This window comes from Oncorhynchus mykiss, chromosome 11, assembly GCF_057628025.1.
Source record: "Oncorhynchus mykiss isolate SJ-2025 chromosome 11, ASM5762802v1, whole genome shotgun sequence".
NCBI lineage: Eukaryota > Metazoa > Chordata > Actinopteri > Salmoniformes > Salmonidae > Oncorhynchus > Oncorhynchus mykiss.
This window is the reverse complement of record NC_143032.1, coordinates 26,650,133-26,676,227: the sequence shown is the minus strand read 5'-3', so window position 1 is coordinate 26,676,227 and position 26,095 is coordinate 26,650,133. Positions and strand designations below refer to the sequence as shown.

At 42.6% G+C, this 26,095-nt stretch overlaps 1 long non-coding RNA gene across 1 annotated transcript in view; it reads left to right on the top strand.

The window, feature by feature from the left end:
- The window catches only part of LOC149979534 (uncharacterized), a 56,649-nt gene extending 33,012 nt beyond the window's left edge, over positions 1 to 23,637 (top strand). Inside the window, exon 3 of the long non-coding RNA XR_016484432.1 lies at positions 22,706 to 23,637. This is a non-coding gene — a long non-coding RNA (uncharacterized LOC149979534). The remainder of the gene's footprint in view (positions 1 to 22,705) is intronic.
- The last annotated feature ends 2,458 nt before the right edge of the window (positions 23,638 to 26,095 follow it).

The window sequence follows — 26,095 nt, the reverse complement described above, 5'->3', positions numbered from 1 at the left end:
ATAATGCTATCATTGGCACACCCATCAGTTGATTATAATGGATAAACGCCATTTTTTAGGGGGGACTAGATGAAGTTGATCTCAGGAGACCTTTTTCACAACGAAGAATAACAAACTGCAAACAAGAATAAGAGTGTAAACTACAGATGGGTTTTGAAACTGTGATGACTACGCTTACACCTGTGTCAATATATGGGATATTTACATAGGGTTCTCTGAAAACATGTAGAGTGATTCAAGACCAACATTTAGTCAGGCATTGATTCCTCCCATTTTCATTAAAATAGGCCTCCAAATTCAATTAAAGCTGTTCTCCGAAATCAAATGATTGAATTAAGGCTCACATTAGCTCCTGCTTGCTAAACCATTTTGTGCTGTGCCTAGCTTTAATTGCTGAAGCTCTTGATGGGAGAAGAAAAACATTTCAGTGTTGTGTGTGTGTGTGTGTGTGTGTGTGTAACTACGGGATACAGACTTTTGAGATAAAACATAACATTTCGTAGAAAGAAAAGCGACCGACAACACCAAGCTAACATGTGTGACTGCAGTGAGAGGATTAATAATAAGCTCCCTTATTGAAAGGCCTCACTCATAAGTTGTCTTGCTCTCCCCAGGGAGCCAGCAAGCTACTGCAGGCAAAGATCACATTGTTGTTGTTTTTTTTTTTCCATTACTCGAAAATTCCTCATAACTCCCAAGCACAAACACAACACCCCTGGGGGTAGAACGCAGGGGGAACGGAAGCTTTAAAACACCTATGAGGCCTTCAATTCGTCCTGAGAGCATGTTATGTTACGGATCTAGTTTATGTTCCCTCAATAAAACATGTCTGGCTTGCTCCCTGCTGCTGGAATCTGGGGCATGGCGAAGGATGAAGGAAACATGGCTGAATTAATACAGAACTTCATACAGGCTTCAAACTGATCAAAACTTAATAAAGGCATCATACTGAACCAGACTTCATACAGGCCTTATACAAGCCACATAGAAATTCAGAAGACGTTCACTAGGCTTTGATTCATCCCACACTTTTTTTTTTTTTTAAGCAGGCATTGTGTACTGGACATGATCAAAGGGGTGTTGGGAACCTTCCAGGTTAGGGTTGTTGGAGGATGGAGAAAGGTCTCACAGCGACCCGCATCCAGGGAAACTCCAGGGGAAAAAACTAACTTTGGCCTTGGATAAAATAAATCTAATTCTATGACTGTGGTCCATGATGTTAAACAATTCACTAATCCATCAAAATCTCTGGATATGAACATTGTTTTTGTAAGAGCCTGCTACCTAGAAAAAAAGGACCTTTGGTTAATAATGTAGTTTCAGTTCGCAAATAGCATTTCGAAAGCTTATTGGAAGCAGAAATGACAGATGTTTGTGGTGTGGACATTACTCAATAAATGCTGGAGTAAAAATATCTCAGAAGGCACTTATGTGCATGCTGAATAGAACTAATCCCCTCTGTGAATCACTACAGTAAAAAGGATGGATAAAGAGCTACTGAAGTGACTTGGCCATTTGAGAAGCAGGTTCTACTTCTGAGTTTTGGCAATTGGGTCAAGCCAAACGGCCTCAAACTTCACCTGCTAGTATCAATATAAGTTACATTCAGTCCATATGATTGATTAAACCTACTTCAGCAGTGATCAAGATGATTATTTTAAATCAAGGTCCCTTTTTAATTTGAGTCTACAACATCAAATACAACTTGTTTTTGTTGTCATTGAAAAGTTTAGGATACTTAGCAGACACTTGTTACTACTGTATGTAACATGACTGAGTGTAATGGGGGTCAGTCTGCTGCTTGCAGCTTGGCTTCCTCCACTGTTCGACTGCCTCTTACTGGGCTCGAACTAGTGACCCTCTGCTCCGTAACACACGTGACCGCCAAATGCCACCCCATTCCCTATATAGTGCCCTATGTGTCCTGCTCAAAAGTAGTGCCCTGTAAAGTACACACGGTTCCATTTGGGACACATCCATGGTGCTGCCTGTGCGGCATGAGTGAATTCACAATTCAAAGGACGGACGGACAGACAGGCAGACAGACAGACAGGTGTGTTTCATTACTTTAACCTTTATACATCCCTGTTGGGCTTATTAACTCTATACCTTCATCACTCCCACATGACTTGTTTGCCAGGTTATATCTGGTGATAATTGGTAATTAAACTGGTGTAAGCTCCACTTTATCACCTGTTTAATTCCTTATGCAGATTGCAAGGTCAGCGACCTTAAATAGACAGAGTCCACGTCCCAAATGACACCCTATTCCCTACATAGTGCACCACTTTTGACCAGGGCCCATAGGGCTTTGTTCAAAAGTAGAGCACTATATAGGGAATAGGGTGTCATTCGGGATGCAGTAGTGTCTGGCTGATTCAAGTCAAAGTAAATACGTCTGTAATTATGTTGTAAAGAAAAATTAAGGTCAATTAAAAGGAGAAATTCTCAAAGACCAATTAAATTAAATGTGTTTTTGTTTTTCAGGGTCTATCTTTTCATCATCCATCTGGATAAATGTGTCAGACTCAGTTTGCAGACTGTTAGAATGGCAATGTTCAAGGTGAATAGAAAGCAATCAGGTTGTTTCTACCTTCAATAGTGTTAATTAGCATGTCATTTCTCTGTCAACAATCACAAGCACTTTGTCTTTGTCACAGTTATTAATAATACCAGTGTGTATGTTTTCGAATTCTGTAATCAGTTGATTTCCTATCAAACAGTTGGTATTTTAACAATGAATGGGGCTTGTATTGTTTTACAAAGATGTTATCCTTTGTAGAACGCATTCGCCAATATTAGTGGTAACGGCGCCGGAGTGGATGGCTGCCGTTTTACGGCCTCTAACCAACTGTGCTATTTTGTGTGTTTTTCCACGTTGTTTGTAACTTTCTTTGTTAGTAACGGTGCTACTACCGTCTCTTATGACCAAAAAGATCTTCTGGATATAAGAACAGCGATTACTCACCTCGAACTGGATGAAGATTTTGTCTTTAATGAATCCGACGTGAAGGATATACTGCTTCTCCAAGACAAGGCCCAAATCCCTGTCATTCGTGTAAATAAAAGATGGAAATACAGGGGGCTGAGTGCTGGGTGCCTTGTGAGAATTCGCCAGCGAGTGGGTAACCCAACATGCAATCACTGGAAAATAAACTGGATGATCTCCGTTCGAGAGAATCCTACCAACGGGACTTCTAAAACTGTTATATCTTATGTTTCACAGAGTCTTGGCTGAACGACAACACAGATAATATACAGTTGGCTGGGTTTTCCATGCATCGGCAGGACCAAGCATCGACGTCTAGTAAGATGGGGTGGGGGGTGGGGGGGATCTATTTGTTAATAACAGCTGGTGTGCAAAGTCTAATATTAAGAAAGACTCGAAGTATTGCTCGCCTGAGGTAGAGGACCTCATGATAAGCTGTAGACCACACTATCTACCAAGAGAGTTTTCATCTATATTTTTGTAGCCGTTTATTTACCGCCACAAACCGATGCTGGCACCAAGACCGAACTCAACGTGCTGTATAAGGCCATCAGCAAACAAGAAAATGCTCATCCAGAAGTGGCGCTCCTAGTGGCCGGGGATTTTAATGCCTTGAAACTTAAATCCGTTTTACCTCATTTCTACCAGCATGTCACATGTGCAACCATAGGACAAAAAACTCTAGACTACCTTTACTCCACACACAGAGACACATACAATGCTCTCCCTCGCCCTCCATTTGGCAAATCTTACCATAATTCTACCTCCTGATTCCTGCTTACAAGCAAAAACTAAAGCAGCAATTACATGTGACTTGCTCAATACAAAAGTTGTCAGATGACGCCGATGCTACACTACAGGACTATTTTGCAAGCAAAGACTGGAATATGTTCCAGGATTCATCCAATAGCATTGAGGAGTATACCACTTCAGTCACCAGCATCTTCACCAAGTGCGTCAACGACGACGTCCCCACAGTGACCGTACGTACGTATCCCAACCAGAAGACATGGATTACAGGCAACATCTGCACCGAGCTAAAGGCTAGAGCTACCGCTTTCAAGGAGCGGGACACTAATCCGGACACCTATAAGAAATTCTGCTATGCCCTCAGACGAACCATAAAACAGGCAAAGTATCAATACAGGACTAAGACTGATTCCTACTGCACTGGCTCTGACACTCGTCCGATGTGGCAGGGCTTGCAAGCTATTACGGACTACAAAGGAAAACCCAGCCACGAGCTGCCCAGTGATCACGTTCTCCATAGCCAATGTGAGCAAGACCTTTAAACAGGTCAACATTCACAAGTCCGCGGGGCCAGATGGATTAACAGGATGTGTACTTAGAGCATGTGTAGACCAACTGGCAAGTGTCTCTTTCAACCTCTCCCTGACCGAGTCTGTAATACCTACATGTTTCAAGCACATCATCAAAGCCCCTGTGCCCAAGAAAGCGAGGGTAACCTGCCTAAATGACTACTGCCCCGTAGCACTCATGTAGATAGCCATGAAGTGCTTTGAAAGGCTGGTCATGGCTCACATCAACACCATCATCCCGGAAACTCTAGACCAACTCCAATTCACATACCACCCCAACAGATCCACAGATTCAATCGTACTCCACATTGCACCTTTCTCAACACCATAGTGCCCACAAAGTTCATCACTAAGCTAAGGACCCTGGGACTATACACCTCCCTCTGCAACTGGATCCTGGACTTCCTGAAAGGCCACCCCCAGGTGGTAAGGGTAGGCAACAACACATCTGCCATGTTGATCCTCAACACGGGGGCCCCTCAGGGGTGCGTTCTTAGTCCCCTCCTGTACTCCCTGTTCACCCACGACTGCGTGGCCAAGTACGACTCCAACACCATCATTACATTTGCTGACGATACAACAGTGGTAGGCCTGATTTTGAACAACGATGAGACAGCCTATAGGGAGGAGGTCAGAGACCTTACAGTGTGGTGCCAGGACAACAACCTCTCAGTGTGAGCAAGACAAAGGAGCTGATCGTGGACTACAGGAAAAGGAGGGCTGAACATGCCCCGGGGCTGTAGTGGAGGAGGTCGAGAGTTTCAAGTTCCTTGGTGTCCACATCACCAACAAACTATCATGGTCAAAACACACCACAGTGGTGAAGAGTGCACGACAACACCTTTTCCCACTCAGGAGACTAAAAGGATTTGGCATGGGTCCCCAGATTCTGGAAAAGTTATACAGCTGCACCATCGAGAGCATCCTGACCGGTTGCATCACCACATGGTATGGCAACTGCTCGGCATCCGACAATAAAACGCTACAGAGGGTACTGCGTACGGCCCAGTACGCATCCAGCATCCAGGACCTATATGCTAAGAGGTGCCAGAGGAAGGGCCCAAAAATGGTCAAAGACTCACCCAATTCATAGACAGTTCTCTCTGCTACCGCATGGCAAGCGGTATCGGAGAGCCAAGTCTAGATCCAAAAGGCTCCTTAACAGCTTCTACCTCGAAGCCATAAGACTGCTGAACAATTAATCAAATGGCCACCCAGACTATTTACATTCCCCCCCCTTTGTTTTTACACGGCTGCTACTCGCTGTTTATCATCTATGCATAGACACTTTACCCCTACCTACATGTACAGATTATCTTGACTAACCTGTATCCCCGCACATTGACTCAGTACCGGTACCCCCTATATATAGCCTCGTTATCGTTATTTTATTGTGTTACTTTTAATTTGATTTTTTTACTTTAATTAATATAGTAAATATTTTCTTAACTCTATTTCTTGAACTGCATTGTTGATTAGGGGCTTGTAAGTAAGCATTTCACGTTAAGGTTCTATTTGCTGCATGTGACAAATAAAATTGGATCTGATTTTGATTTGTTCAAAACACTGTTTAACCTTAAAGTGGAACTGACAGCATTTGAGCAAAAAAAAGAATCTTAATAATCTGTTCATACAGTTATTTTGTATTTTCAGTGTTCAGTAAAATAAATCATCATGAACACATACCACGCTGCGCATTGGTCCGACATTTCATACTCCTCGTCAGAGGACGAAGAATTCCGTTACAATGACACTTTTAAAAAAAATAACATCTTACATGTGAGCATTTAGATATGGTCATTTTCACATTTTCATGAATTCGTAGAATGTTTGGGAATTACCTATACTAAGGCATTTGTGAAGATTCTATAGCAATATGGAGTGGGAAAGCAGCCATGCATTTGGACAATTAATAGACACTGTAGTAAATAAAACCTGATAAAAACATCTGCCTCGACCAGAGACTACGCAGACCGGTGCACCATAGCCAAAGAGAGCTACAGTAGGCCTTTATACAAGCAAGCCATTTGCCATACAGGGCTGCCATCATTCACGTTGAATTGGACTGTGTGTTTACAGGCAGTTGCAACAGCGCGACTTTAGATCATTAAAACGCATTTGCCAAAAGCCACGAAATACACCTGAATGGATTTTTGCAAATATATCAATACCACGGGAGTCCTCTTACATTTGGGAATTTCACAGTCCTATTGATCAAACAACCATGAAAAGGTAGACTCTCTCCCTCAGTTATGCACATCAACAACAACAAGATCAACAACTAATGCTTGTCAGCAAGATGAGCTAAAACCTAACAAAGAAACATTAGATAAACCCTCTCAAACCTTTTCTGCTAGTTGGCCATCAAAATTGCACTGAAAAACGATGTGGAATTGTAGCCTACTCATCATTCTGCAGCTTGCCTGTAACCAAGCACCCAAGCTAATTGGCTAACTTCAGCTTGCTAGCTAGCTAGGTAGCTACTTCCAACACCTCACTCTGACCATTTTACTCACCCTAGTATAGCATGTTAGCTAGGCTGTTTACATGTTATCTAGAGCATTAGTGATGAACTCTTTTTTTGTTTTCTAGGTTTAATGATACCGGTCATTTTCAGCGGGTATTGCAAGTTCGTAAATTGATCAGTTGTTCTATGCTCTGGCACACGAGTGTGCTCCGAAATCGGAGTAGATAGCAAGAGTGAATTTTCGAACACAAGAGATATGCTAACTGGTTTTACAGTCGTTCAAGTTCTTGCTAGCTAACCAAATGACACCTCAATCTCTAGCTGTGTATAGCCACCAAAAACGATATAAGGGGAAAAAGTCAGTCACTCACACACTCCTCCAATGACATCACACAGCTAACTAACATTAGGCTCCGAGTTTTTAGCTTGCGACATTGATACACTAGCCTATTAGCCACATTATGACTGACTTGTGATCATTGCCCTTGCTAGTTTGATTGTATTGACATTCCCAGCCTTAGTTACAATCGTCAAAAATATTCAGTCATTGATACTGAAACAGTGCATCCTGTATAGAGGCAGCAAACAATGTACCAGGCCAGCTGTGATTTACAACCTGATAGCAATATTTTTTGGACTAAGAAATGTGTTGGGGAATTATATTGAACGGCATACATCTATTCTGCCAACAATGCCTTAGTGTACGTCATCAAATGTTGAGTCAAACAGAACCTATTTTTAAAACCTCTTATAAAGTTGGTTTTGTAGCAGAAACTGGGAATTTTATATTTTTTACTGATATTTTGATTGTTTGTTTCATATCTGCAAAATATTTAAAACGCTGTCAGTTCCACTTTAACCCCTACAACTAAACCTGTCAACACTCAACTGTTAGGGTACAAAGGAGGAATGGGATAAACCATCTCTTGGCTGTACATGGGGACTGAATGGGAGAAACAATCTCTTGGCTGTACATGGGGACTGAATGGGATAAACCATATCTTGGCTGTGCATGGGGACTGAATGGGAGAATCCATCTCTTAGCTGTGCATGGGGACTGAATGGAAGAAACCATCCCTTGGCTGTAGTATAGATGGATTATGAAGGGAGAGACCATGGGTGAGTTCTCTAGACCAACTAGGTACCGTTGGCCCTCCCTTGCATGCTGCTAGCCTCACCTGGGACATCTTTAGAGATCCCTGTTTTTCTACACTCAAAAGACTACAATAGCCACAAGGCTGTTGACAACCAGTTGTTTATTAACATAGCAAACAACCTATTTGCTGTAGTCTCAAAATTATAAAATGTTTTGTGTAATGAGGTAAAGTTAATTATTGCACTCTACTTTAAATGGAGCACACTTTGTTAATATGTATTGAATCATGTGAAATGTCATTCAAATACTCACTCACATAAGTATACCTGGATCATGGAAACATGGTTCTTTGTTTGGGCTAATGGCTACGCTAATGTTGCTTCTAGCATCTGACCGCATTGCATTTGGTAATAGCCTGCAATCCACACCTCCCATGTAGATGGAGAGAATTAGCATAAATCCCAGTGCTCAACCCCTCTTTTCACCAAACATTTCTTTGTTCATTGAGAAGCTTTGCTGTGTGAGCTAGGTGGTGGAGACCAACTCAAAGATTTATATTTTAGCTTTATTTAACTAGTCAAGTCAGTGAAGAACAAATTCTGTTTTTCAATGATGGCCTTGAAACAGTGGGTTAACTTCTTATGGCTGGGGGGCAGTATTGAGTAGCTTGGATGAATAAGGTTCCCAGAGTAAACTGCCTGCTTTTCAAGTCTTTGCCTATCCAATATACAGTGTAAAATGTGACCCGGTTGCACGTCCTAAGACTTCCACTAGATATCAACAGTCTTTAGAACATTGTTTCAGGCTTCTACGGTGAAGGGAGCGGAGAATAAGAGCTGTTTGAGTCAGAGATCTGGCAGAATGCCATGAGCTAAGTCATGCGCGCGACCGTGAGAGTTAGCTGCGTTCCTTTCCCTTTCTAAAAACAAAATAATTGTACGTTTGGAATATTATTTAACCTGTTGCATCTCTAGGGGCGCTATTTCATTTTTGGATAAAAAACGTTCCCGTTTTAAGCGCGATATTTTGTCACGAAAAGATGCTCGACTATGCATTTTTGGAAAGAAAACACTCTGAAGTTTCAGAATCTGCAAAGATTTTGTCTGTAAGTGCCCCAGAACTCATTCTACAGGCGAAACCAAGATGATACTTCAACCAGGAAATGAGCAGAATTTCTGAAGCTCTGTTTTCTAATGTCTCCTTATATGGCTGTGAATGCGACAGGAATAAGCTTAGACCATCTGCCATTTCCCCAAGATGTCGGCAGCATTGTGACGTATTTGTAGGCATATCATTGGAAGATTGACCATAAGAGACTACATTTTCCAAGTGTCCGCCTGGTGTCCTGCGTCGAAACTGGTGCGCAAAGCCAGGTGCAAGTATTTTTCCATTTGATAGAGAGGAGAAACCAGGCTTCCACGAACGATATATCATTGAAGAGATATGTGAAAAACACCTTGAGGATTGATTCTAAACAACGTTTGCCATGTTTTCAGTCGATATTATGGAGTTAATTTGGAAAAAAGTTCGCGTTTTGAGGACTGAATTTTCGTTTTTTTTTGGTAGCCAAATGTGATGTATAAAACGGAGCTATTTCTAATACACAAAGAATCTTTTTGGAAAAACTGAGCATCTGCTATCTAACTGAGAGTATCCTCATTGAAAACATCAGAAGTTCTTCAAAGGTAAATTATTTTATTTGAAGGCTTTTATGTTTTTGTTGAAATGTTGCGTGCTGGATGCTAACGCTAATGCTAACGCTAAATGCTACGCTAGCTAGCTACTTTTACACAAATTATTGTTTTCCTATGGTTGAGAAGCATATTTTGAAAATCTGAGATGACAGTGTTGTTTACAAAAGGCTAAGCTTGAGAGATGGCATATTTATTTCATTTCATTTGCGATTTTCATGAATAGTTAACGTTGCGTTATGGTAATGAGCTTGAGGCTGTAGTCACGATACCGGATCCGGGTTTGGGAGATCAGAGAGGTTAAGATTTATGATAAAAACATCCTAAAGATTGATTCTATACATCGTTTGACATGTTTCTATGAACTGTAAATTAACTTTCGTATGAACTAAGTGCCTGCACCCTGTGAATTTGGATTTGTGAACTAAACGTGCGAACAAAAAGGAGGTATTTTTGACATAAATGATAGACTTCATCGAACAAAACAAACATTTATTGTGGAACTGGGATTCCTGGGAGTGCATTCCGATGAAGATCATTAAAGGTAAGTGAACATTTATAATGCTATTTCTGACTTCTGTTGACTCCACAACATGGTGGGTATCTGTACGGCTTGTTTTGGTCTCGCTGTACTTTTTGAAATCTGACACAGCGGTTGCATTAAGGAGAAGTATATATTTAATTCCATGTATAACACTTGTATTTTCATAAACATTTCTGAGGAGTATTGCTGTAAATTGATGTGGCTCTCTGCAAAATCACCGGATGTTTTGGAAGCAAAACATTACTGTACATAACGCGGCAATTTAAACTGAAATTTTTGGATATAAATATGAACTTTATCGAACAACAAATACATGTATTGTGTAACATGAAGTCCTATGACTGTCATCTGATGAAGATCATCAAAGGTTAGTGATTCATTTTATCTATATTTCTGCTTTTTGTGACTCCTCTCTTTGGCTGGAAAAATGGCTGTGTTTTTCTGTGACTAGGTGCTGACCTAACATAATCGCTTTCGTCGTAAAGCCTTTTTGAATTTGACCCCTTTTTCTCCCCAATTTTGTGGTATCCAATTGTAAACAATTGTAGCTACTATCTTGTCTCATCGCTACAACTCCCGTACGGGCTCGGGAGAGACGAAGGCTGAAAGTCATGCGTCCTCCGATACACAACCCAACCAAGCCGCACTGCTTCTTAACACAGCGCCATCCAACCCGGAAGCCAGCCGCACCAATGTGTCGGAGTGCACCTTGGTTAGCGCGCGCTGCGCCCGGCCGCCACAGGAGTCGCTGGTGCGCGATGAGACAAGGATTTCCCTACCGGCCAAACCCTCCCTAACCCAGATGACGCTAGGCCAATTGTGCGTCGCCCCACGGACCTCCCGGTCGCGAACCCAGAGTCTCTGGTGGCACAGCAGTACAGCGCCCTTAACCACCGCTCCACCCTGGAGGCCCATGTTTGAGGAATTTTAATTATGAGTTTTCTGTTATTTGAATTTGGCGCCCTGCACTTTCACTGGCTGTTGTCAAATCGATCCCATTTACGGGATTTCAGCCGTAAGCAGTTTTAACTGCCTAGTTCAGAGGCAGATTTTTACCTTGTCAGCTCAGGGATTTGATCTTGCAACCTTTTTGGTTACTAGTCCAACACTCTAACCACTAGGCTCCCTGCCACCCCATATACTGACAAGATACATACTTTTTTTTTTTTACCTTTATTTATGTCAGTTAAGAACACATTCTTATTTTCAATGACAGCCTAAGAACAGTGGGAACAGTGGGTTAACTGCCTTGTTCAGGGGCAGAACAACAGACTTTTCGTTTTTGGTGGCTATACACAGCTAGAGATTGAGGTGTCAACTAGGGGATTCGATCTTGCAACCTTTCGGTTACTAGTCCAATGCTCTAACCACTAGGCTACTTGCTGCCCCATGTCTCTCCGACCTAACAATGGAAGCCATTTTCCACAAAGCGGCACGGTGAACTGTCTAGGCTATCCTTTCTTCGGATTGGTGGATACAACTCCTTACTGTAATCCTTTTTTGAATATTCGATGAGGGTTGTTGACATCAATCACATGTATTCAATGGAGAGAGAGATGCTATGCTACTAGCCTCAAGCATGATTATGCATAGCCATCTCGAGGTAAGTATGATGTATAGTTCTTTTTTTAGTTGCTGGGATGTTGCGTGTCCTACTTAAATCAATACACTCATAACAACTTAATCATTACGAAACGTCTATTCAATCAAATTAACCTCACCTAGACAATAAGCCACACATTTTTTGTTGACCAAATAGAACACTCTCTCATTGAACTCCATACAAAAATCCATCCTCACTTGGTGGGCGAAACTATGAAAAAACAGCCTCTCTCTTCCTCTCTGCCTTAGCTGAGGAGTGTGCCCCATGTCTTGGATGTACATGGATGAGTAAAAGGGAGAAACCATTTCTTGGCTGTAGTATAGATGGGGGTGTGAAGGGAGAAACCATTTACTGGCTGTATATGGGGGTGTGAGGGGCAGGTGAGGGGGAGATGCCAGTGGCTGCTGCAGATATCACAATCTTTACAAGACAGAGATGATGCTGAGGGGCATTTGGCAACAACACTGCATTGTCGAAAATATTGTAGTTGGCTATGAAATCAACAATGTTTCAGACAAATAAAAACCTTTCCATAATGACTTGCTATCCTTTTTTGCTAAATTAAATGATAATAAAATGAGTAATGTTGTTGCAATGAAACAACTCTGAACAAATAAAGAGTGTGGAAAAACACACTCTTAAACTGATCTAATAATTTTGTTAAATTATAGGACAATACAATTAGATGACAGTCAACAGACCGAACTTGTTACAATGACACAACCTGAAGAAATACAGAATATACCATAGGAAATAGAAAGTCTAAATGAACTGCTTTTCTCGCAAAGGCAGACTGCGCTATTCTGTGGCCTTTACCTGACAATGCGGTGCCACATCAGGCAGTGCCCCAGTCCCAGACAGAGGAAAAGGCAGGAAGAACTGTCACTGGATCCCTTATCATCCTCCACCTCATTGTGGGTGTCAGGACTCCTGCGCTTTTCATTTATCCCCCTCTTTTTTATCTTCTTCTCTTCCCTCCCCACCTTTCATTTTTTTCTTGGTATTTAAGCAGTTTAGGCAACAGACCTAATCTTCAACCACCCAGCCAGCCCTAAGCCTCAAAGAATCACCCTGTCCGATATGGCAGCTAGGATGGAGGTGGAGGTGAGCTATCTGCTAACCTGCGACCATGGGCCAGGGGTGATAATAATTTCCATCCTGCCGGGGGAAAATGGTTTTAATAACGTTGTAAAGGTAACTTTTGTATGCCTTATCACATGTGGCAGATGCATTGGAGGGGAGTGAGAGAGAGAGAGAAAAAAAAAACATGAGAGAAAAGGAAGGAACTGCCTGATAACATTCCCCTCCCCAAGGAAGGATGAGTCTGGAATTAAAAAGTGCTTTCTTCAGGAAAAGTTGAAGGGTTTAGGTTGGGTCGCTATTACTCCTCACCTCACCTCATCCCCCTCCTCCTCTCCTCCCTCTTCTCTCTCCTCCCTCACCCCCCTAGACAGCTGTTACCCCCTGGAAGGAGGATTTCTCGCTCATAAAGACAGCCCCCACTCCCACTCTCACCACAGGGAACACATTCCATTTTCATCTTGACCTTCCAGGCAGGTTTTTGTTTTCCTCATTCAACGTGGTTGTATCCCAAACCACACCCTATTTCCTTTATAGTGCACTAATTTAGACCAGGGTTCGTAGGGATCTGGTCAAAAGTAGTGTATTATATAGGGAATAGGGTCCCGTTTAGGACACATTCCATGTCCCCTTCAGAATGTCTGGAGGATGACCACAATCCATCTGCATGGCAATGATATACGAGACACATGTCCATCTCATCTGCTTTTTCCCTTTCATGTTGTGAAGTTGCAATTTTATCCAGTCCCCAGATTGAAACACCAATCCCCCAATTTTCAAAGGCTTTTTCTTGGCAGGTTTACACTTGACCTATAGGAAAAGTCAGAGGTCCTGAGTGGAACTGAGTATTAACTGATGTTTTCATAGGGAGTGCTGCCCTTTGTCTATGGAGTTATGGGATGCTTTCATTTTAGAGTGGAGAGACTGGACTCAGGCCGCATATTGGCCTTCGGGGGTATCGCTCTCTGGCCAAAACAGTATGACATCATCTCTTTGTTCTCTTGTTAAAGCTTTGTGTTTGCCCTCAAAGGTCGCCCATGTCTTTTGAAATACATATTTCATGCATTATGCCATTTTACCCCATGACATGAAGGGAACTATATAACATGATATTGTTCCCCTTTCAACCAATTATGTTTTGGAATATTCTAATGCAAACATGCGAACACATGGTCCACATTAACTACCTAAATAAAATCTAAGTCCATGAAGAAGAGAGGAAGAATTGTCACTGATGGGATTGCAACACAGAGCCAACAGGAGTCAGTCAGTGTACAGGTACTTTTGATTGACAGTGATTTCTCTTTAATGGGGTATGGAGCACATAACCAATCACTCTGCAACATGTGGTTATCAGCGACAGATGGATGAGCTGTCTGGGAAAACGTTGACAGTAAAAGTGCATCCCGAATGGCACCTTATTCCCTTTATAGTCCACTATCTTTGACCAGAGACCATAGATAGTGACCAGAGCCCACAAAAAAATTGCCCACTACATAGAAAATTGCGCGTTATTTGGGACGCAGCCTAAGTGTCAGTCCCCATCCACTCAGTCACCATAATGGCACTAAACCAATCATCTTTAAAGTCACAATAATGACATCAAGGCAATCAGTCTTTAATGGAACATGGATTCTTCACCTGTATGACTGAAGAAGACAAAATAAAAAAGAGTAAGGGCTGGATTAAATCTGTAGCACTGAATATCAACATTACAGCGTGATTGAAATTTAAAGGCAACGTTACCGCGGTCATGGTAAACGCTGCGTATGTCGGCTCAATTGGAAATGACCTTTACATTTCACCGCTGAACTTCAGCAGTATGGATTGAATCCACTCCTACATCTTTTTTTGTCTCAGAAACATCTGGGAAGGTGGAATATAGAGAGGAGACCAAAAATAGGGTGATCTACTACCTCTATTGCAGCCAGACGGTGAGAGAGGGTATTTTCAGCAAACGGCTTTCTCTCTCCACCAAACGCACTTTGAAGTGTTTAGTGGTGTTTAACATTCCCATTAAGCTGCAGGCTAGAGATAACTTAAGACACACATCTCTATCTCTCTAACTCTCTCTTCCCTTTCTCTCCTTCTCTCTCTCAGAGGCATTGACACTGTTGCTATCTGCACCCTTAGAGTCCCAATTAATTTTCAGCCACCTGCTTGTCAACTCGTAAGTGTAAATTGTGCTGTTAGACGCCTAAAGGTATTATATCAGTGTCTCACTAAAGACAAACTAGGTTGGCGCATTAAGACTATTTTACGTTGCTCTCAGTTTGCTGCTGGCAGTAATTAAGTAAATAGTTATTTTTTTTACAGGTCTTGTTCTGTACCTTCAACTGACATACTGTTTCTTTCATTAAACATACCACATGTGCCCTCGCGCTTCTTATTCAACCAAAATGAGACGACTACAGTGGTAGCAAAAGGCAGTCTATTACACACCTGCAGTCTATTACCCACCTGCAGTCTATTACACACCTGCAGTCTATTACACACCTGCAGTCTATTACCCACCTGCAGTCTATTACCCACCTGCAGTCTATTACCCACCTGCAGTCTATTACACACCTGCAGTCTATTACCCACCTGCAGTCTATTACACACCTGCAGTCTATTACACACCTGCAGTCTATTACCCACCTGCAGTCTATTACACACCTGGAGTCTATTACACACCTGCAGTCTATTACCCACCTGCAGTCTTTTACACACCTGCAGTCTATTACACACCTGCAGTCTATTACCCACCTGCAGTCTATTACACACCTGCAGTCTATTACACACCTGCAGTCTATTACCCACCTGCAGTCTATTACACACCTGCAGTCTATTACCCACCTGTAGTCTATTACCAACCTGCAGTCTATTACAAACCTGCAGTCTATTACACACCTGCAGTCTATTACACACCTGCAGTCTATTACACACCTGCAGTCTATTACCCACCTGCAGTCTATTACACACCTGGAGTCTATTACACACCTGCAGTCTATTACCCACCTGCAGTCTATTACCCACCTACAGTCTATTACAAACCTGCAGTCTATTACACACCTGGAGTCTATTACACACCTGCAGTCTATTACACACCTGCAGTCTATTACCCACCTGCAGTCTATTACACACCTGCAGTCTATTACACACCTGCAGTCTATTACACACCTGCAGTCTATTACACACCTGGAGTCTATTACACACCTGCAGTCTATTACCCACCTACAGTCTATTACACACCTGCAGTCTATTACCCACCTGCAGTCTATTACACACCTGCAGTCTATTACCCACCTGTAGTCTATTACACACCTACAGTCTATTACCCACCTGCAGTCTATTACACACCTGCAGTCTATTACACACCTGGAGTCTATTACACACCTGCAGTCTATTACACACCTGGAGTCTATTACACACCTGCAGTCTATTACCCACCTACAGTCTATTACACACCTGGAGTCTATTACCCACCTGCAGTCTATTACACACCTGGAGTCTATTACCCACCTGCAGTCTATTACACACCTGCAGTCTATTACCCACCTACAGTCTATTACACACCTGGAGTCTATTACCCACCTGCAGTCTATTACACACCTGGAGTCTATTACCCACCTGCAGTCTATTACCCACCTACAGTCTATTACACACCTGCAGTCTATTACACACCTGGAGTCTATTACCCACCTGGAGTCTATTACACACCTGGAGTCTATTACACACCTGGAGTCTATTACACACCTGGAGTCTATTACACACCTGCAGTCTATTACCCACCTGCAGTCTATTACACACCTGCAGTCTATTACACACCTGGAGTCTATTACACACCTGGAGTCTATTACACACCTGCAGTCTATTACCCACCTGCAGTCTATTACCCACCTGCAGTCTATTACCCACCTACAGTCTATTACACACCTGGAGTCTATTACCCACCTGCAGTCTATTACCCACCTACAGTCTATTACACACCTGCAGTCTATTACACACCTGCAGTCTATTACACACCTGCAGTCTATTACACACCTGCAGTCTATTACACACCTGGAGTCTATTACACACCTGCAGTCTATTACCCACCTACAGTCTATTACCCACCTACAGTCTATTACACACCTGCAGTCTATTACACACCTACAGTCTATTACACACCTGGAGTCTATTACACACCTGCAGTCTATTACCCACCTGCAGTCTATTACCCACCTGCAGTCTATTACACACCTGCAGTCTATTACACACCTGCAGTCTATTACCCACCTGCAGTCTATTACACACCTGCAGTCTATTACACACCTGCAGTCTATTACCCACCTACAGTCTATTACACACCTGGAGTCTATTACACACCTGGAGTCTATTACACACCTGCAGTCTATTACACACCTACAGTCTATTACACACCTGCAGTCTATTACCCACCTACAGTCTATTACACACCTACAGTCTATTACACACCTACAGTCTATTACACACCTGCAGTCTATTACACACCTGCAGTCTATTACACACCTGCAGTCTATTACACACCTGCAGTCTATTACACACCTGCAGTCTATTACACACCTGCAGTCTATTACACACCTGCAGTCTATTACCCACCTACAGTCTATTACACACCTGGAGTCTATTACACACCTGCAGTCTATTACCCACCTACAGTCTATTACACACCTGGAGTCTATTACCCACCTGCAGTCTATTACACACCTACAGTCTATTACCCACCTGCAGTCTATTACCCACCTACAGTCTATTACACACCTACAGTCTATTACCCACCTGCAGTCTATTACCCACCTACAGTCTATTACACACCTACAGTCTATTACACACCTACAGTCTATTACACACCTACAGTCTATTACACACCTACAGTCTATTACACACCTACAGTCTATTACCCACCTGCAGTCTATTACCCACCTACAGTCTATTACCCACCTACAGTCTATTACCCACCTGCAGTCTATTACCCACCTACAGTCTATTACACACCTACAGTCTATTACCCACCTGCAGTCTATTACCCACCTACAGTCTATTACACACCTGGAGTCTATTACACACCTGCAGTCTATTACCCACCTACAGTCTATTACACACCTGGAGTCTATTACCCACCTGGAGTCTATTACACACCTGCAGTCTATTACACACCTACAGTCTATTACACACCTACAGTCTATTACACACCTACAGTCTATTACACACCTACAGTCTATTACACACCTGCAGTCTATTACACACCTGCAGTCTATTACACACCTACAGTCTATTACCCACCTGCAGTCTATTACACACCTGCAGTCTATTACACACCTGCAGTCTATTACACACCTGCAGTCTATTACCCACCTACAGTCTATTACACACCTGGAGTCTATTACACACCTGCAGTCTATTACCCACCTACAGTCTATTACACACCTGGAGTCTATTACACACCTGGAGTCTATTACACACCTGCAGTCTATTACACACCTACAGTCTATTACACACCTGCAGTCTATTACCCACCTGCAGTCTATTACCCACCTGCAGTCTATTACACACCTGCAGTCTATTACCCACCTACAGTCTATTACCCACCTGCAGTCTATTACACACCTACAGTCTATTACACACCTGCAGTCTATTACACACCTGGAGTCTATTACCCACCTGCAGTCTATTACCCACCTACAGTCTATTACCCACCTACAGTCTATTACACACCTGGAGTCTATTACACACCTGGAGTCTATTACACACCTGCAGTCTATTACCCACCTGCAGTCTATTACCCACCTGCAGTCTATTACCCACCTGCAGTCTATTACACACCTGCAGTCTATTACCCACCTGCAGTCTATTACCCACCTGCAGTCTATTACACACCTGCAGTTGGAAACCTGTCTTGCGCTGATGTGCAAACCAAGTCAATCACATACAGAAATATTTCACTGCACAGTTTCACATAGCGATGTACCGTGAAATAATACAACTGCTTTTAACCTTGACGATCAAAGAGAGATGTGACTAACTCCTGGATAACTGAAAAGATGAAAACAGAGAATAGCATTATGCTAGCTAGAAAGAATCATCATTGAGCATTTGTCAACAATATTGGGTTATTTGGGTTTTTCACCCGAGCTCAATGCAAATGGCTGATAGTGGAATGATGTTTGCCTTCACAAAACAATGGTTGAGCCTTAGGCTGTGTGTCCATGGCATTACAATATAAACAGAGTTGTGCAGTAGTTCATGGGAGTGGGTGGAGTGAAGCAAAGGCTTGTACGCTGTTCCTTCGGTCAAATAGAAGGGAAAATGTGTGTTTAAAATCACACTTTAACACTTCCATACTTAGAGTGGATGATATTCTGATGATACTCTTTAAAGGTTTTTCTTTTCACCGAATCGTTTCTTTGAAGTGTCAAAATCAGTTGTCAATTTAACATGAGAGGGGGGATGTTGAATCCATAGAACACCAAGGTCTTAGGAGAACTCAGAAATTCAGATTTATACAGTATTGAGATATACGCAGCACACTGCAGAAAGTGACTGATGCCAGAGCGCAAACTGCCAACGCCTCAGACTCTCTTAGTCTATCATGACCTGACTCAGTGGATGTGATGATATGCGTAGGTAGATGAAATGATTTTAAATCATAAGAATATTTCCTCTTTCCCTCTTCTCATTGAGCGACTCTGGAGACAGCAGGCCCAAACCAGCCAGCGTCTCTTCAGCATCTCAGATTGTGTGTCCCAAATAGGACCCAATTCCCAATGTAGGAATAGAGCCCTTTGGGCCCTGGTCAAAATGTGTTCACTACATAGCATTTTGCTACACCCGCAATAACATCTGTTAAATATGTGTATGTGACCAATACATTTGATTTGAGGTATTATTGTGTTATTTAGTCAGGCAGCCCTCCACTCCAGGCCCAGGGTGTTTTTGACACAGACACCAGCCACGCGTGAGCATGTAATTACTTTCATAATGTATAACTGCAGGGAGGAGAAATAATTCACACTTCCATAACTACAGCATGCAGCTCCTCCTCTCCTCATACTGTGTAGTAAATCAGGGGTTCTCAAACTTTGCAGGGTTGGGGACCCCTTTTGTGATAGCAAATTCATCAGGAACCCCTTCATAAAACGGGAGGCGGGTAGCCTAGCGGTTAAAAGCATTGGGCCAGTAACCAAAAGGTCACTGGTTCAAATCCCAGAGCCAGCATGTGGCAAAATCTGCCGTTCTGCCCTTGAGCAAGGCAGTTAAGCCCAACAACAACTGCTCCCAAGGTGCTGATGACATCAATTAAATCAGCCCCCCACACCTCTCTGATTCAGAGGGGTTGGGTTAAATGTAGAAGACACATTTCGGGTTGAATGCATTAAGTTGTACAACTGATTAGATACCACCTTTCCCCATAATTAGAACACAGCTCAAGTGAGAGAAAAATAGCAAACAGGTGTATGGTCGGATGAACCAAGTTTCAGGCCCTGGGACAGAACAACAGAAAGAACACTTTCCACACAGTAAACTTTATGAAATGCTGTGCCATTAAGTAGAATTTATATTATAAGGCCTTTTAATTTGCAGCCATGGGCAATCTCGAATGTCTTAATTATAGGCTACCCTGACTTTCTCTGTTTCCGATTTCTATCATGTTAAATATTCGGCACTATCAGTATCAACCGTCAGTAGGCCTAATAACCACACATATTCAACTGCCAATTTACTGTTAGTTCCCTTCAGGTCTACATTATCATTCAATTACATTGTTTTGTGTACCTTCATTTGCTTCCTTTGTAAACGCCCTCGTGGCCGTGTGGTTGTTGCTGAGGATCAGTAGTAACAACAGTTGATAATATATATATAAAGACATGTAGGCCAATTAAATCGTTTTGGAGCGCAGACCAACCGTTTAAATCTGACGCAATACTTGGCTGTGTCATCACAGTTCCATGGTTAGTGCAGGCAATAGACGAGAGTATAGCCTACCCGTGTACATTATTCTCCCGATTATAATTCTATGTGCACTAATCTTCCAACATAACCATGGGTTAAATAACTGAATTTAGCCATTTTCAGAATGAATCAAACCCCCGTTTTCATGCGCAAAGGCTCTTCAAACCTGTTTCATAAATACTCACCTCACCCTAAATAATGTACAAGATCGGAATATTTTTAAACCTTTCAACTGTTTCTGAAACGGAGATGAATATGCATATATTTAAATGTATTTCTTTCACTGATCCCTAATATTTTGAACCCGTTCTCTCTATGTATTCTATTGAGTCCGTCGACTAAATTCTAATTAAAGGTACACCATATTTAAAGGGATGGCTAAAGATAAATATACTGAAAACACTATTGAATGAAAACTAAACGAGAAAATATATTGGCTAGCAAGTGGGAGGGTTTAAGCAGTTGAATTATATTTATTCAGCGGGCACAAGGGAACCACGCCTGCATATCCCTTAACGCACCTTCATAAAGTAAGTCTGAATACCAACTACTGAGAAGTGTGTAGGAAAGGTGTGCATAAGAAAAGCGTGATTTTCAAAATCGTAATCGGGCCCTTAATACTGTATGTTGTTGTTAGTAATATTCATAAAATAAAATAAAGTCGAATTTTGATTACATTTTTTATATTTTCTGAACAAAAATATAAATGCAACATGCATCACTTTCAACAATTTTACTGAGTTACAGTTCATGTAAGGAAATCAGTCAATTGAATTAAATGAACTAGTCCCCCATGGTTGGGCCTGGGAGGGGATAAGCTCACCCACTTGGGAGCCAGGCCCACCCAATCAGAATTAGTTTTTCCCCACAAAAGGGCTTTATTACAGACAGAAATACTCCTCAGTCTCATCCGCTGTCCGGGTGGCTGGTCTCAAACGATCACACAGGTGAAGAAGCTGGATGTGGAGGTCCTGGGCTGGCGTGGTTACATGTGGTCTCTGGTTGTGAGGCCGGTTGGACATACTGCCAAATTTGATAAAATGATGTTGGAGACAGCTTATGGTAGAGAAATGAACATTCAATTATCTGGCAGCAGCTCTTGTGGACATTCCTGCAGTCAAATGTTAATTGCTTAGACATCTTTGGCATTATGTTGTGTGACAAAACTGCACATTTTAGAGTGGCCTTTCATTTTCCAAGCACAAGGTGCACCTGTGTAATGATCATGATGTTTAATCATCTTCTTGATATGCCACACCTGTCAGGTGGATGGATTATCTTGGCAAGTAGAAATGCTCACTAACAGGGAGGTAAACAAAATTGTGTACACATTTTTTGAGAAATTAGCTTTTTGTGCATCTGGAACATTTTTGACAACTTTTATTTCAGCTCATGAAACATGGAACCAACATGTTGCTTTATATGTTTTTCTTCAATATATTTTGAGATCTGGAAGCGGAGCACATGCAGGACCTCCCACCTGAAGAACCCTTGAGTAAATCATGAAGCTGGAGGGTTTCTTTAGGTGTGGCTAGTTTAAACTAGACCCTGGTTTCGTTCCAAACAGCACCTTTTCCCCTACGAAGTGCACTATTAAGTACTGCACTACACAGGGAATAGGGTGCCATTTAAGACATGGCTACTGCCTTGGTTATTTACTTCAACAGTCAGAACCTGCCAATCATTCCTGGCCTTGTTCCCATTCCCAACTCCATTTCCATCACTTCTCCATCCACACAGTGGTCCACAGAGGGGAACTGTCTCTCTCTACAACAAGGCTTTACTCAGTCTTCCCTCCCTTAGAAAACTGTTTTCAGGGCTAGATTAATCTTCTCCTCTTGATAAGCCATACTGCTTACTGTTTCCCCTTAACTCCCACCGTTTGGATAACCCCCCAGCAGTTTCCAAAACCCATCTCCCTAATCTCTCTGCCTGTCTCTCTCTCTGTCTCTCTCTGTGGCAGTTGGATGGTGCTGTGCTGAAACAGACCCAGAACTCAGCAGCAGCAGGATGCTCAGCAGCTAGCCCTAAGCCCTCCATGCCTCTTTGTCCGGACAAAGTAAAGCTCAGCATCAACGGTGGCAGAAAAGTTTCCCCCTGCAGTCTTTACAGTCTCTCTCTCCCAATCTTGTTCTGTCGAGCTCTCTCTCTCTCTCTCTCTATCTCTCTGTCTCTCTCTTCTCTCTCTGCTGTAGGTTTTCTCATGGATACTGTGCTCATCACAGCTTCAGGGGAGTGCAGCCTGAGGCCCGGATCGGACACATTACATCCCATCACCGGTCACTAATCCCCAACAATCCTGTGGTGGAATGAAGGTGGAAATAGTACGCGCTCAGTCCGTTTCCAGGCAAATCCTCCCTCCTGATGTGTCTGTCTGTCTTTCCAGTCTCTCTGTCTGCTGATGGAAAGTGTATTGTAAAGTAATGGAGAATATCAGGTTGAGTGACAGGGCACATGTCCGCTTATCACTCTAAATTTAACCTGGCTTTGAGTTTCTACACACCCGCAGGATGTGGTGTGACACATAGAGTATCTCTCTTTGGGTGTCTGGCTCTGCTTCATATAATTAGATTTTGTAAAAACTGTAACACATGCAGATAGATATCTGCCATCCAAGTTGAAAATGATAGGAGAATTGTGTAGAATTGTGTAGCTAAAAGGTTTTTTTGATCCAACGATCCATTCATTTTTTTCCCACAATGTACGAGGGGCTTTATGTTGATGCTCCTACCTAAGAGATTCCACCCCATCAATAAATCACATAGCATTAACATAAAAATAACATAGAATACCAAAAACAGGTAGAATTGTGTTCCACTGCAGTTTCACAGTGTGCCGTGTGTAATCTTTCCCCTGCTGCATAAAAAGAGACAAATATACAACATCACTGAAACATTTGGATTCTATCAACCCAATAGTGACATTTTTTCTTGGCATTATGTGACATATGTACACTGCTCAAAAAAATAAAGGGAACACTAAAATAACACATCCTAGATCTGAATGAATGAAATATTCTTATTAAATATTTTTTTCTTTACAAAGTTGAATGTGCTGAAAACAAAATCACACAAAATGATCAATGGAAATCAAATTGATCAACCCATGGAGGTCTTGATTTGGAGTCACACTCAAAATTAAAGTGGAAAACCACACTACAGGCTGATCCAACTTTGATGTAATGTCCTTAAAACAAGTCAAAATGAGGCTCAGTAGTGTGTGTGGCCTCCACGTGCCTGTATGACCTCCCTACAACGCCTGGGCATGCTCCTGATGAGGTGGCAGCATCCTGAGGGATCTCCTCCCAGACCTGGACTAAAGCATCCGCCAACTCCTGGACAGTCTGTGGTGCAACAGTCTGTTGGTGGATGGAGCGAGACATGATGTCCCAGATGTGCTCAATTGGATTCAGGTCTGGGGATCGGGCGGGCCAGTCCATAGCATCAATGCCTTCCTCTTGCAGGAACTGCTGACACACTCCAGCCACATGAGGTCTAGCATTGTCTTGCATTAGGAGGAACCCAGGGCCAACCGCACCAGCATATGGTCTCACAAGGGGTCTGAGGATCTCATCTCGGTACCTAATGGCAGTCAGGCTACCTCTAGCGAGCACATGGAGGGCTGTGCGGCCCCCCAAAGAAATGCCACCCCACACCATGACTGACCCACCGCCAAACCGGTCATGCTGGAGGATGTTGCAGGCAGCAGAACGTTCTCCACGGCGTCAGTGGCGAATTTGCCAATTTTCTCTAGAAAATGCCAAACGTCCTACACAGTGTTGGGCTGTAAGCACAACCCCCACCTGTGGACGTCGGGCCCTCATACCACCCTCATGGAGTCTGTTTCTGACCGTTTGAGAAGACACATGCACATTTGTGGCCTGCTGGAGGTCATTTTGCAGGGCTCTGGCAGTGCTCCTGCTCCTACTTGCACAAAGGCCGGAGGTAGCGGTCCTGCTGCTGGGTTGTTGCCCTCCTACGGCCTCCTCCACGTCTCCTGATGTACTGGCCTGTCTCCTGGTAGCGCCTCCATGCTCTGGACACTACGCTGACAGACACATCAAACCTTCTTGCCACAGCTCGCATTGATGTGCCATCCTAGATGAGCTGCACTACCTGAGCCACTTGTGTGGGTTGTAGACTCCGTCTCATGCTACCACTAGAGTGAAAGCACCGCCAGCATTCAAAAGTGACCAAAACATCAGCCAGGAAGCATAGGAACTGAGAAGTGGTCTGTGGTCACCACCCGCAGAACCACTCCTTTATTGGGGGTGTCTTGCTAATTGCCTATAATTTCCACCTGTTGTCTATTCCATTTGCACAACAGCATGTGAAATTTATTGTCAATCGGTGTTGCTTCCTAAGTGGACAGTTTGATTTCACAGAAGTGTGATTGACTTGGAGTTACATTGTGTTGTTTAAGTGTTCCCTTTATTTTTTTGAGCAGTGTATATACATACGGTTGAAGTCGGAAGTTTACATACACCTTAGCCAAATACATTTAACTAAGTTTTTCAGAATTCCTGACATTTAATCATAGTAAAAAAAAATCCCTGTTTTATGTTAGTTAGGATCACCACTTTATTTTAAGAATGGGAAATGTCAGAATAATAGTAGAGAGAATGATTTATTTCAGCTTTTGTTTCTTTCATCACATTCCCAGTGGGTCAGAAGTTTACATACACTCAATTAGTATTTGGTAGCATTGCCTTTAAATTGTTTAACTTGGGTCAAATGTTTCGGGTAGCCTTCCACAAACTTCCCACAATAAGTTGGGTGAATTTTGGCCCATTCCTTCTGACAGAGCTGGTGTAACTGAGTCAGGTTTGTAGGCCTCCTTGCTCGCACACGCTTTTCAGTTCTGCCAACAACTTTTCTATAGGATTGAGGTCAGGGCTTTGTGATGGCCACTCCAATACCTTGACTTTGTTGTCCTTAAGCCATTTTGCCACAACTTTGGAAGTATGCTTGGAATCATTGTTCATTTGGAAGACCCATTTGTGACCAAGCTTGAACTTCCTGACTGATGTCTTGAGATGTTGCTTCAATATATCCACATAATATTCCTACCTCATGATGCCATCTATTTTGTGAAGTGCACCAATCCCTCCTGCAGCAAAGCAGCCCCATAACATGATGCTGCCACCCCCGTGCTTCACGGTTGGGATGGTGTTCTTCAGCTTGCAAGCTTCCCCTTTTTCCTCCAAACATAACAATGGTCATTATGGCCAAACAGTTATATATCTGTTTCATCAGACCAGAGAACATTTCTCCAAAAAGTATGATCTTTGTCCCCATGTGCAGTTGTAAACCGTAGTCTGGCTTTTTTATGGCGTTTTTGGAGCAGTGGCTTC